This window comes from Canis lupus, chromosome 3 (assembly GCF_003254725.2).
Source record: "Canis lupus dingo isolate Sandy chromosome 3, ASM325472v2, whole genome shotgun sequence".
NCBI classification, from domain to species: domain Eukaryota; kingdom Metazoa; phylum Chordata; class Mammalia; order Carnivora; family Canidae; genus Canis; species Canis lupus.
Genome location: NC_064245.1, coordinates 60,871,483 through 60,880,973, shown reverse-complemented (window position 1 = coordinate 60,880,973; position 9,491 = coordinate 60,871,483). Strand labels below are relative to the sequence as shown.

The following is a 9,491-nucleotide window of genomic DNA, read 5'->3' as shown; positions in this document are numbered from 1 at the left end:
CTAGACCCGTCCTCGCGGCTCCATCCCTTGCCCCTCCTGGCCTCCCTCCCGGCCTCCCTCTTGGGCCCACGACCTTCCCGACCTTCCCGACCTTCCCGACCTTCCCGAGGTTGGAACTGGGCTGCCCCCGGGCTCCAGTGCACAGCAGGCAGGGCTGCGGGAGCGTCCAGAGGCACTTGCGGGAGGGTGCAAGTGTGCAACCAGGAGTGGCTCCCAGGAGTGGCTCCCAGGAGTGGCTCCCAGGTGTGGTGGGAGGCTCTGGGGCTCTGGGCTCCTCCTGGCCTCACGTCCCTGCTGGGGAGGGGTCCTGGGGCATCCTCTGCATCTTTGGTCTGTCCCCAGGGGGTGAGTCCTTCCTTCCTTCCCCTGCCCTTCTGACTGCCTCTCCCTGCGAACCCAGACGGAGCCTCCGGGGCATCTGAGGAGGAGGCTGCTCGCAGACATGCTGGGCCAAGAAAAGAAACAGGCATGGTTTTTTTTTTTTTTTTTTTTTTTTTGCACCTTCTTAAAAGAAAACAACAGCATCAAAATGTTAAAAATAAACTATTTTTACTTTAAAAGGGCAAAAACAGCCCAAACAAACACAGGGCTAATGAAAAGATCTTGGCGGAAGGTACCAAAGGCTTACTCATAGCCGCTCGGTGATGGACGTTGTTCAGACCGGGACAAATCAGAGTTGGCAGCAAAGTGCCGGTCCTACTGCGTGCCGGAGGTGGAGAGAGGACCTGGGCAGGCACAGGGTTCTGTGCAGAATGTGTCGAATGAGCCAATGGCAGGGTGCCTGTGATTGGAAGGCTTCAGCCAGAGAGAAGGCATCTACCCAAGCAGATGGGTGGAGGATAGGAAGTCAGGGAAGGCTTCCTGGAGGAGGTGGCCCATCTGCACTAAACTTTGAAGGGCATCCTAGCAGAGGAACGCCTTGGAGAAGCAGCCAGCATGGTGTGTGTGCGTGTGTCTGGGGTTCCTGTGATGGGGAGTCAATAGAAGGGCAATCTCAAGCCAGGGACCCCCGGGCTCAAATTCCACTCCATCCTTTAGGAGCTGTGGCTACAGGCAAGCCGCTAACCTCTTGGTCCAGTCTGCTCTTCTAGAAAATATGAGCAGTAGAGGCCCATGTGCGGTCAGGCCCACAGCGCGGGAGAGGCCCTGGGCCCAGAGCAGACGCCCGGGCTGAGGTCTGTGCAGCATGGAGCAGGCTGACAGGACGTGGCCACCGGGTGGTGCTGGTCAGCCGGACCTCCGGGAGCTCCTTTACTGGGCAGGGTGTACTGAGTGCGATCCTGCTGGTGCTGGGAGTCGGTTGTAAGCCCACATCTGATCAGATTGGCTGCTGTCCCGTTTGACTCTCACTCGATCCTGGGAAATAAGTGGGCTTTTTAGAAGTGGGGATTGCTGCTCAGAGAGGCTGAGGTACTTTCCCAAAGGCACACAGTAGAAGGACAGAGCATCTGCCCTGAGTTCTTCTGTCGTGTCTGATGTCTCTGCTCAGGGGAGTGGGGACCCAGGTCAGGAGAAGGTGGGGGCAGAAGACCCAGAGCTTTGAGGGGAGAAGAGGAACTTAGGCTAAGAGCCAATAGTTGTTGATGAAGACAGAAAGGATATGCATCTGGGCCTTGGAGAGCAGTGACATCGGTTGCATTGGAGACACATTTGAGTCCATTCCTCCATCTGTCCATCCATCCATCCACCTCTTATCTATCCATTCATCTATCTATCCAACCATCCTTCCATCGATCCATCCACCTACCTGTCCATCCATCCATCTGTCCATCCATCCAGTCATCCATCTGTCTGTCCATCCATCCATCCATCCATCCATCCATCCATCCATCCATTCATTCATCTATCTGTCCATCCATTTACCCACCCTCATCCACCCACCCACCCATCCATCTACCCACCCATCTATCCACCCATCCACCCGTCCATCCATCCACCCACCCACCCATCCATCTACCCACCCATCTATCCACCCATCCACCCGTCCATCCATCCACCCACCTATCCATCCATCAACACTTCCACCCATCTATCTATCCATCCATCCACCCACCCACCTGTCCACTCACCTGTCCATCCATCCATCCATCCATCCATCCATCCATCCATCCATCCATCCATTCATCTAGCCTCCCATCTGTCTATCTGTCCATCCAGTGATTAGCTGGCCCCTCACCCTGTGCCTGCTCTGTGCTGGCCACAAAAGATACAGGTGGGACTCTGTAGGGCCCTACTGGCTCTCAGGGCTGTGCTGTGAAGACCCCTTTGACTTTTCCCACTTACCACAACCCCCTTGTAGGGCCTCAGAATTCCTGCAGGGAGAAGGGACAAAAAGGGCTTGCAGGGACCCTTGAGGACCAGCGGGGGTGGCAGGTGTGGTCACAGGAAAGAGTATGGCAGTTGGATCCCCTGAGATGGGGCTCAGAAGCTGTGGGGGGCCGAGGCCTGGGGGCCCAGTGGGATGAACACAGAGCAAGTGGACAGGGTGGGGACCTAAGCTGTTGAGGTTGTGGAGTCAGGGAGATGCGAGCCTAGAGCCTCCCCCACATCATTCCTCAGCCGTGGGGTAGCCTGGCCACCTGTGTTTTCGAGGGCTGGCTGGCCACTAGCTGAGCCAGTCTATGAGGTGAGCTTGGCAGTTAGCTGCTAGAGGTAGGCAGCCTTGTGTCTCCAGCAGCACTGCCTGCTGTCCTGGGCTCCAGGCAGAGTGTGAACTGACCCCCAGAGCCGGGTTTCATGGACTGCCATGTGCAGACTCAGTGGGTCTCAGGGCAGTGGATCGTGTGGGGCTGGGTCATGGCCTCCCACCCCTGTGCCCTGCCGGACCCCCCCACTGCCTCCTTGGAATGTTGGGGCTTCTGCCCGAGGGGTGATAAAAGGTAGTGTGTGTGTAACAGATGTGGGATGGGGTGCCCACTGCCTGAGCCCCAAACCTAAGGATGGGGCAGGTGTGCCCCACACTCTCAAGGGAGGTTCTGGACACACCCTGGTTGGTGGGTGCTGTACCCTCCATTCTGGCCCTCCCTGCCAGACACTGTCCTGAGCACCTTGCAAATATTGGCTCTTTCAATGCTAGGAGGTGAACTTTGCTTATTTGTGTCCATCAGTGGGGAAACTGAGGCAGACAGTGACTAGATACCTCACTAGGGGCTACATAGTGGGAGTGGTGAGCAGGATCAACCTGCAGGCTATCCAGGCTCTGTGACCTCTCACCTCTGGGTCATGTAAGAAACAACTAGAGAGTCAGCAGGTGGCTTTGGCTTGGGTGAGGGTGGGGTGTTGCCTTGTTGGGGGGACTGTACTTAGATGCCTTGGGGATATTGAGGTAGGCAATCCTTGCAAGAGGCCAGGGCCCTGGCTCCCTGACTGGATGCTGGCTGACTTGCCTACCCGGGAGGACGTTTCAGGAGAGCTTGACCCTGGGGTGAAGCTGGCAAGGGCTCCCTGCAGTTGGGGCCCCGGTGAGGGAGACACTGGGGCTGCCTCGGGAGGAGGAATTCCAGAGGCCAGGCCATTTGAGTAGGCTTCCATGGCAGGGTGGGGTTATTGGGAGGGCAGAGGACACATGGACGTCCGCTTTGAGGTGCTCTGCGGTCAGGTGAGGGCCAGGGGCCCGGGGGGCCGCTGGGAAGTGCCCAGAGAGGGCAGGGGGCACAGAAGCACACCAGCCACCCTGAAAGCCTACTGTTGCAGGGACACGGTATTTCCATCTGGTCCTTCCTCCATGCCATCCCTGCCCCAGGAGGCTTAAGCTGGGGTTAGGACATGTCCTCTGGGCAGGAGGGGGGTTGTCCCCCAAGCCCCAGGGGACCAAGCAGGGTGTAAGGTGAAGTTTAGAAAAGTTGCTGGTAGGGGCGCATGAGTGGCTCAGCGGTTGAGCGTCTGCTTTCAGCTCAGGTCATGATCCGGGGTCCTGGGATCAAGTCCCACATTGGGCTCCCTGTGGGGAGCCTGCATCTCCCTCTGCCTGTGTCTCTGCCTCTCTCTCTGTGTCTCTCATGAATAAATAATAAAATCTTTTAGAAGAAAAACAACGAAAAAAGGAAAAGTTACTGGCAGTGAGTATTCACTACCCCAAGATGGTTCTATCATCCTCTGGTGGCCCGAAGGTGTGGTCAGCCTAGGATGGCACTCTGGCAGGGTGGAGGGGGGAAGGGCTGCACAGAGCACCCAGCCTCCCTGGTGGAGCTGGGCCCAGGGCCTGACACCGAGGACAGCGTCTGTGTTCTTCTCCTGGGGGCCTGGCTACCACTCCACTCCCAGCCCCTACTGGTGACTAGCCAGTCACCCTCCTGGGCCTCAGTTTCCCCTTCCATGGAAGGGATGGTTGCAGCCCTGCAAGAGAGAGTGAAAAGCCCAGTGCCTGATCAGGGACCAGGAGTTTTGGGGTCCCCAGGGCTCAGCACTCATAGCCCCCTTGGTGAGAGGCCACTGGCCTCCCTGAGGCCCAGTTAGACCCGTAGGGAACAGAGGCCTTATCTGCTGTTAGGGACTCTGGGGACCCCAACTGCCGCTGTAGTGGAGCCACTCTGTAGCTGCTGCAGGGGCTCCAGGTCACAGCCACTTCAGAGCCCAGCCTGCCGGGAAGCGACCCTACTCGGGCTGCCACCTGGGAATCTGCTATGGCCCACAACAAGCCAGCACAGGCCGGGGGCCTACACAGTGGGAACTCCTTCTCCCCTGGTCCCGGAGGCGGGAGTCCGGGATCTAGACGCGGGCAGGTTGGTTCCCCTGAGGCCTCTGTCCGTGGCGTGTTGACGCCGTCCCCTCCTGCGTCCTCATGTGGTCGCTCCCTGTGTGTCTGTTTCCTGATCCCTCATCCAGCAAGGTCACAATCTGATTGGCTCAGGGCCACCCCAGGACTCTAAAGTATGGGCAGTCTAAGTACGGGCATTCACAAGTTCCAAAGGTTAGGACCGCAGCAGGTGGATTTGGGGGTGTGTAACCCAGCCCATAGCAGCCGCTCCCTGTGACTTAAGCTTCTGCTGCATCTGGTGCCTGGGAGCTGCCTCAGTGACCATGTCTCCCACTGCTCTTGGCTGCTCTTGTCCACGAAGTTGGGGTGAGGCCGGGACAAGCCCTACTTCCGTGCCCCAGTTTGCCTTGGCTCTCGAGACCCCAGACCTCAAGTTCCCTGCCTGGGGTCTGGTCAAACCCACCCTGAGGGCCTCCGTCTGCCAGAGGGCTTGGCAGGCTCTATCCACCCCTGCCCTGTGCCCGTCTGCCGGCTTCTCGAAGCTCAGCAGTCAGCAGAGTGTCTGGTGCCAGCCTGGACAGGTAGGCAGGCAGCGTGCCATCTCTCAGGTCACGGGCAGATGACATCCTCCCCTCCCAGGCCAGGACACAGAGTGGGTGTGGGGTGACAGGCCCGGTAGGAGACCTCGGGTTCTCTAGTGTCCCTGAGATGCCTGGACAGGAAGGGATGGTGTGGCTCTGAAGGCCTGGAGAGGGCAACCAGCCCCCAGGACAGAAGTGCCCCAGAGAGGCCTCCTCAAGCTCAGCTGCCCGTGTCCAGTTCTTTCTGTGGGTCCAACCCTCCCGGCACCCCGACTGCCAAGCTTGGGGTCGGGCCTGTTGTGTCTCATCAGCTTGGGCCTGAGCCGTGACCAGGGTTAGCTGGACTTGGTATGTAGATGAGGGAGGGAGGGAGTGGGGTTCAGGAACTCGGGGCTTGGTTGGTGGGGGTACACCAACTCAGCTCATCCTGGGAGTGTCACTGGTCACTACAGGCGGCTGTGCATTACCCCCTGACCCGGCCCAGACAGGGGTCCCCTTTCACAGGAAAATTAGCCTGGAGGGACTTGGGCGTGGGTGCAGAGCCAGCTGTCTGGCCCTGTAGCTGCTGCGTGGCCGGCCAGTGTCCTCCCCTCTCTGTGTCTGCTTCTGTCCATGCAGAGGGCCGTGGTGAGGGAGTGGCGAGCATGTGTGAAGGTGCACATGGGGGGCACGTGGGGCGCGTGGGGTGGATGGGCACAGGGAACAAGCCACGGGGATGACAATTATTTTCTCTCTGGGCCGGACACTGACTGGCCCCTTGCATCTGGCTCTGTCTCCCGCTGGCCCCTCAGCTCCCGGGGATGCCAGCTGTGTCGCGGCACCTCCCTGCCTCTGCAACCACTCTGGCCCGTGTCTGGCCCTTCGGAGTGTGAAAGGAAGGAAGAAACAGTCCGTGTAAAGGAAGGTAAAATGCGTTAGAGCCCCAAAAAGTGGGGGGGGGGGGCTCTGGGGGGGGCTCCCGGGAAGCTGAGTGCAGCTGAGACTCCAGGTTTCTCCACCCCAAGGCAATTCCTGGAGGGATGGCCAGAGGCAGCCGGCCGGCTTGTCCAGCTCTGGGCAGGAGGCACCTACGGAGGTTTCCAGAGCCTGGGCGGCCAGGAGTGGGGGTCCTGGGGCAGGGAGGGCAGAGCCAGGCCAGGCCAGCAGCGTGGAGTTCAGTCCCACAGGTGCTGGGGAGCCACCGAGGGCTGTAGGCAGCCCCGTGATGGGGTCAAACCCTCGCTGGAGAAGGGGCTGCAGGGGAGGGTGGGCCCAGGGCCGGTGGGGCAGACCCAGCGCAGGCCAAGGTGGTGGAGCTGGCAGCCAAGTGCGTGCACAGATGGCGAGACACTCACTGGGTGGGAGGCCATGGCAGGGGCCATCTGACCACGCTGGACATAGAAAAGCAAAGAGGGCCTCCTCCATCTGTGCAGACTTTGGGCCAGGCCCACACCCAGGCCACCAGCACGTTCCCCTGCCCTTCCTGCCAAGGGACACAGGCACTGTTTTCCCATCTCTGCAGGGCAGTCCTGGGTAGAGGGGCCCGAGAGCTCCGTGAAGCATCCCCCCCACCCCGCCATGCCCCGTGTGTGTGTGTGTGTATGTGTGTGTGTGGGGGTGAGGTTGGCAGGGACAGGAGGGAGGAGCAGGAACGGGGGGAGCTGCCCATGTCTGGGCTGTCCTGATAGATCAGACAGGTAGTGAGCTCACTGCCTAGGGAGGGATGTAACCTCTCCTCGAGTTTCTACTCTCCTCTCTTACTCCCTTCTCCAGGGACGTGGGTGGGGGACATTCTGGGGAATGGGTTCTGGTGTCTGGAAGGGCCCTGGTGGCCTGCTGCCCCACCTGGCCTCCCCTGACCCTCTTCTATCTGTGCTGGTACAGGGCACTTGTCCTGAGGCCTCCATGCACTAAGGGCCCCTGAGCAGGACCAGTTTTGGGGGACAGCCAGGTGCTCCCTGTTTTTCTGATCCTGCCCCTTGTGAGGATGGCCAGGCTGAACAGGAGCAGGGACATCCCTTCTCTCTCATCAGCCCCCTCTTCAGGGCAGGCCGGCCTGGAGTGGGCAGACAGACCCGTTTGCCCTCTGCTGTGGTGCCTGGATGACCTCGGCAGGTGGGGGTGCACCCCAGGCCTCTAGTGCAACCAACATCTATGACTTCTTGGTCTTGAAGATGGGGCGAGAGCTTTCTTTCTGCTTCAGAGGTGGGGGTGGGGGTCCCAAAGGAGGGGGCTGAGCTCTAGAAGGAGGTGGGGAAGGTGTGGGGAGACTGAGGCCAGGCAGAGAGGGGTCCTGTTGGAGAGCCCTTCATGCAAACAGCCAGCGGGAGCCCCCGTCAGGACCCACGCCTGCGTGATCCTCCGAGGGCAGGTGGGGGCCTGAGGGCTGCTTTGCCCCACCACCCTCGGCTCTGGAGGAGATGGGCAGCGGGTGGCTCTGTCGGCATGCTCAGGGACAAAGGACCATAGTTATATAGATGCCCAGACCCAAGATCCATAGGACTAAGCGTACGCCCCCCAGGCTGGCCCCCAGCAAGCAGAATCAAGTCCTCCCCTGGGGAGGACTTGGCCCCACCTGGCCGGTGCTACAAGAGCTTTCCTTGTGGCTGGGTTTATTTATGGGGCCATGTCTGGGGGTCACACCTAGGGGAGCAGTTTTGGGGAAGGTGCCCCCTCAGGTCACCTGTGTGTGTGGTGGATCTGAGACAGAGCCCCCAACGCAGCAGGTCTCCTATTTCACCCTGTGGACTCTTCTGCTTCAAGAAACTGGAGGAGCTGCAGAGAAGCAGGTGTTCACAGTGGACCTGGTGAGTGAGGCTCGTCACAAGTCCGGAGGACGTTTGTCCTGCCCTGCCACTCCTGGGACTCCGTGGGCAGCAGGTGTGGGTCTGGGAGCGGGCAGCCGCCTGAGGCCGAGTGGGCTGGGGTCAGGGCCAGGTCCGCAGGCAGGTACATTGCAGCAAGGGGAGGCTGGTCCTTAGGTTGCCATGGCAACAAACTGTTTCTTGCTTCTCTCATGAGAGGAGTGGGGCCAAGGCCATCTGATGTGACCCTCAAGGCCACCAGACCCAGTCCTAGCCTCCGGCTGGGAGGACAGTCTCCAGGCTTGTGGAGGGCCAGGCACCTAAGCGGCGAGGGAGCGGCAGGCTGACGCTGTAGCCTGCCCACAGTGTGGGATCTGGGGTGACCGGCAAGGTGGAGTCCATGGGAAGGGTGTGGCTGTCCCCGTGTCCTTGGAGTGGGATGGCTCCGTGGAGAACCACGCACACACACCCACACACAAACACCCAACATAGACACACACGGAATGCACGGTGCAACAGCAGACACAGCCACAATCGCAAGTGGCCCCCTGACAGCTGACAGTGGCTGGACCTGACAGCTGGCTCACTACCCCGTGGCCTCTGCGCCCCCAGGGCCCCTGCTCCCCAGTTTCACAGCTAGAGATGGGTTCATCCTTAAGCACGTGCAGGCCCTCATCCTGGCACCTAGCAGTCTCCAGGGCCAGGGGGTTTGCTTTCTGAGCTTCTCTGTCATCCCCCCTGCAGGGCCCGGAGCCAGGCTGCCGTCACCTGTCCCCTGGACAATGGCCTGCAGCAGCCTCCACCACCCACACCCACAGCCCTTGGGCTTGTCTACAGCTCCCTGGATCATGTCCGAGTGTCTCAGGTTGGCACGGCAGAAGGCACGCATGGCGGCTGTTCACAGCCCTGTGCCCAAGCCCTCGGCCTGGGGCCATTTCCCTGCCAAAAGAGGGATGCACATCTGGGACCTGGTGAGGCCCAGCGGCATGACCAGCATTGACCTCAGGCGGACAGTGTGCGGGTTCTGGGGCTCAAACCTGCAGAGGTGGCGAGGCTTTCTGCTTGTCCTCCTGTGTCTGTGCCATCACAGTGATGAACCACATGTTCCAGCCAGGCTGCTGGTCCAGGAGGGACGAGCAATGTGTGGAGCAGACCCACACCCGAGGGGTCCCTTAGAGCCAGCCTCCCAGCTGAGCCCAGATGGATCGGCCAACATCAGGGCTGGCTTTGTGTCTGTGCACATCTGTAGGCGTTTGTTACGCAACAAAAGCTGATTGACACGAGGCATGCATGACCTCGGCCCCACCCCCAGCTTTACCTTCCCCAGGTGGCCTGCACATCAGGGCCACTGCCCAGGGACCCGCAGCCTCCACTTGTCCAGAAATGTTCAGTGACCACCGCCTGTGCCACACCTTGCCAGTCCTTCCAGAA

At 60.1% G+C, this 9,491-nt stretch overlaps 1 long non-coding RNA gene across 1 annotated transcript; it reads right to left on the bottom strand.

Annotated features, from left to right (window-relative positions):
• Positions 1–527: 527 nt before the first annotated feature.
• On the bottom strand, positions 528–9,279 carry LOC118354182 (uncharacterized). The gene is made up of 2 exons (XR_004814199.1): positions 9,098–9,279; positions 528–1,356 (listed from the first exon to the last, which is right to left on the bottom strand). It is a non-coding gene; the product is annotated as an uncharacterized LOC118354182 (long non-coding RNA).
• Between the last annotated feature and the right edge of the window lie 212 nt (positions 9,280–9,491).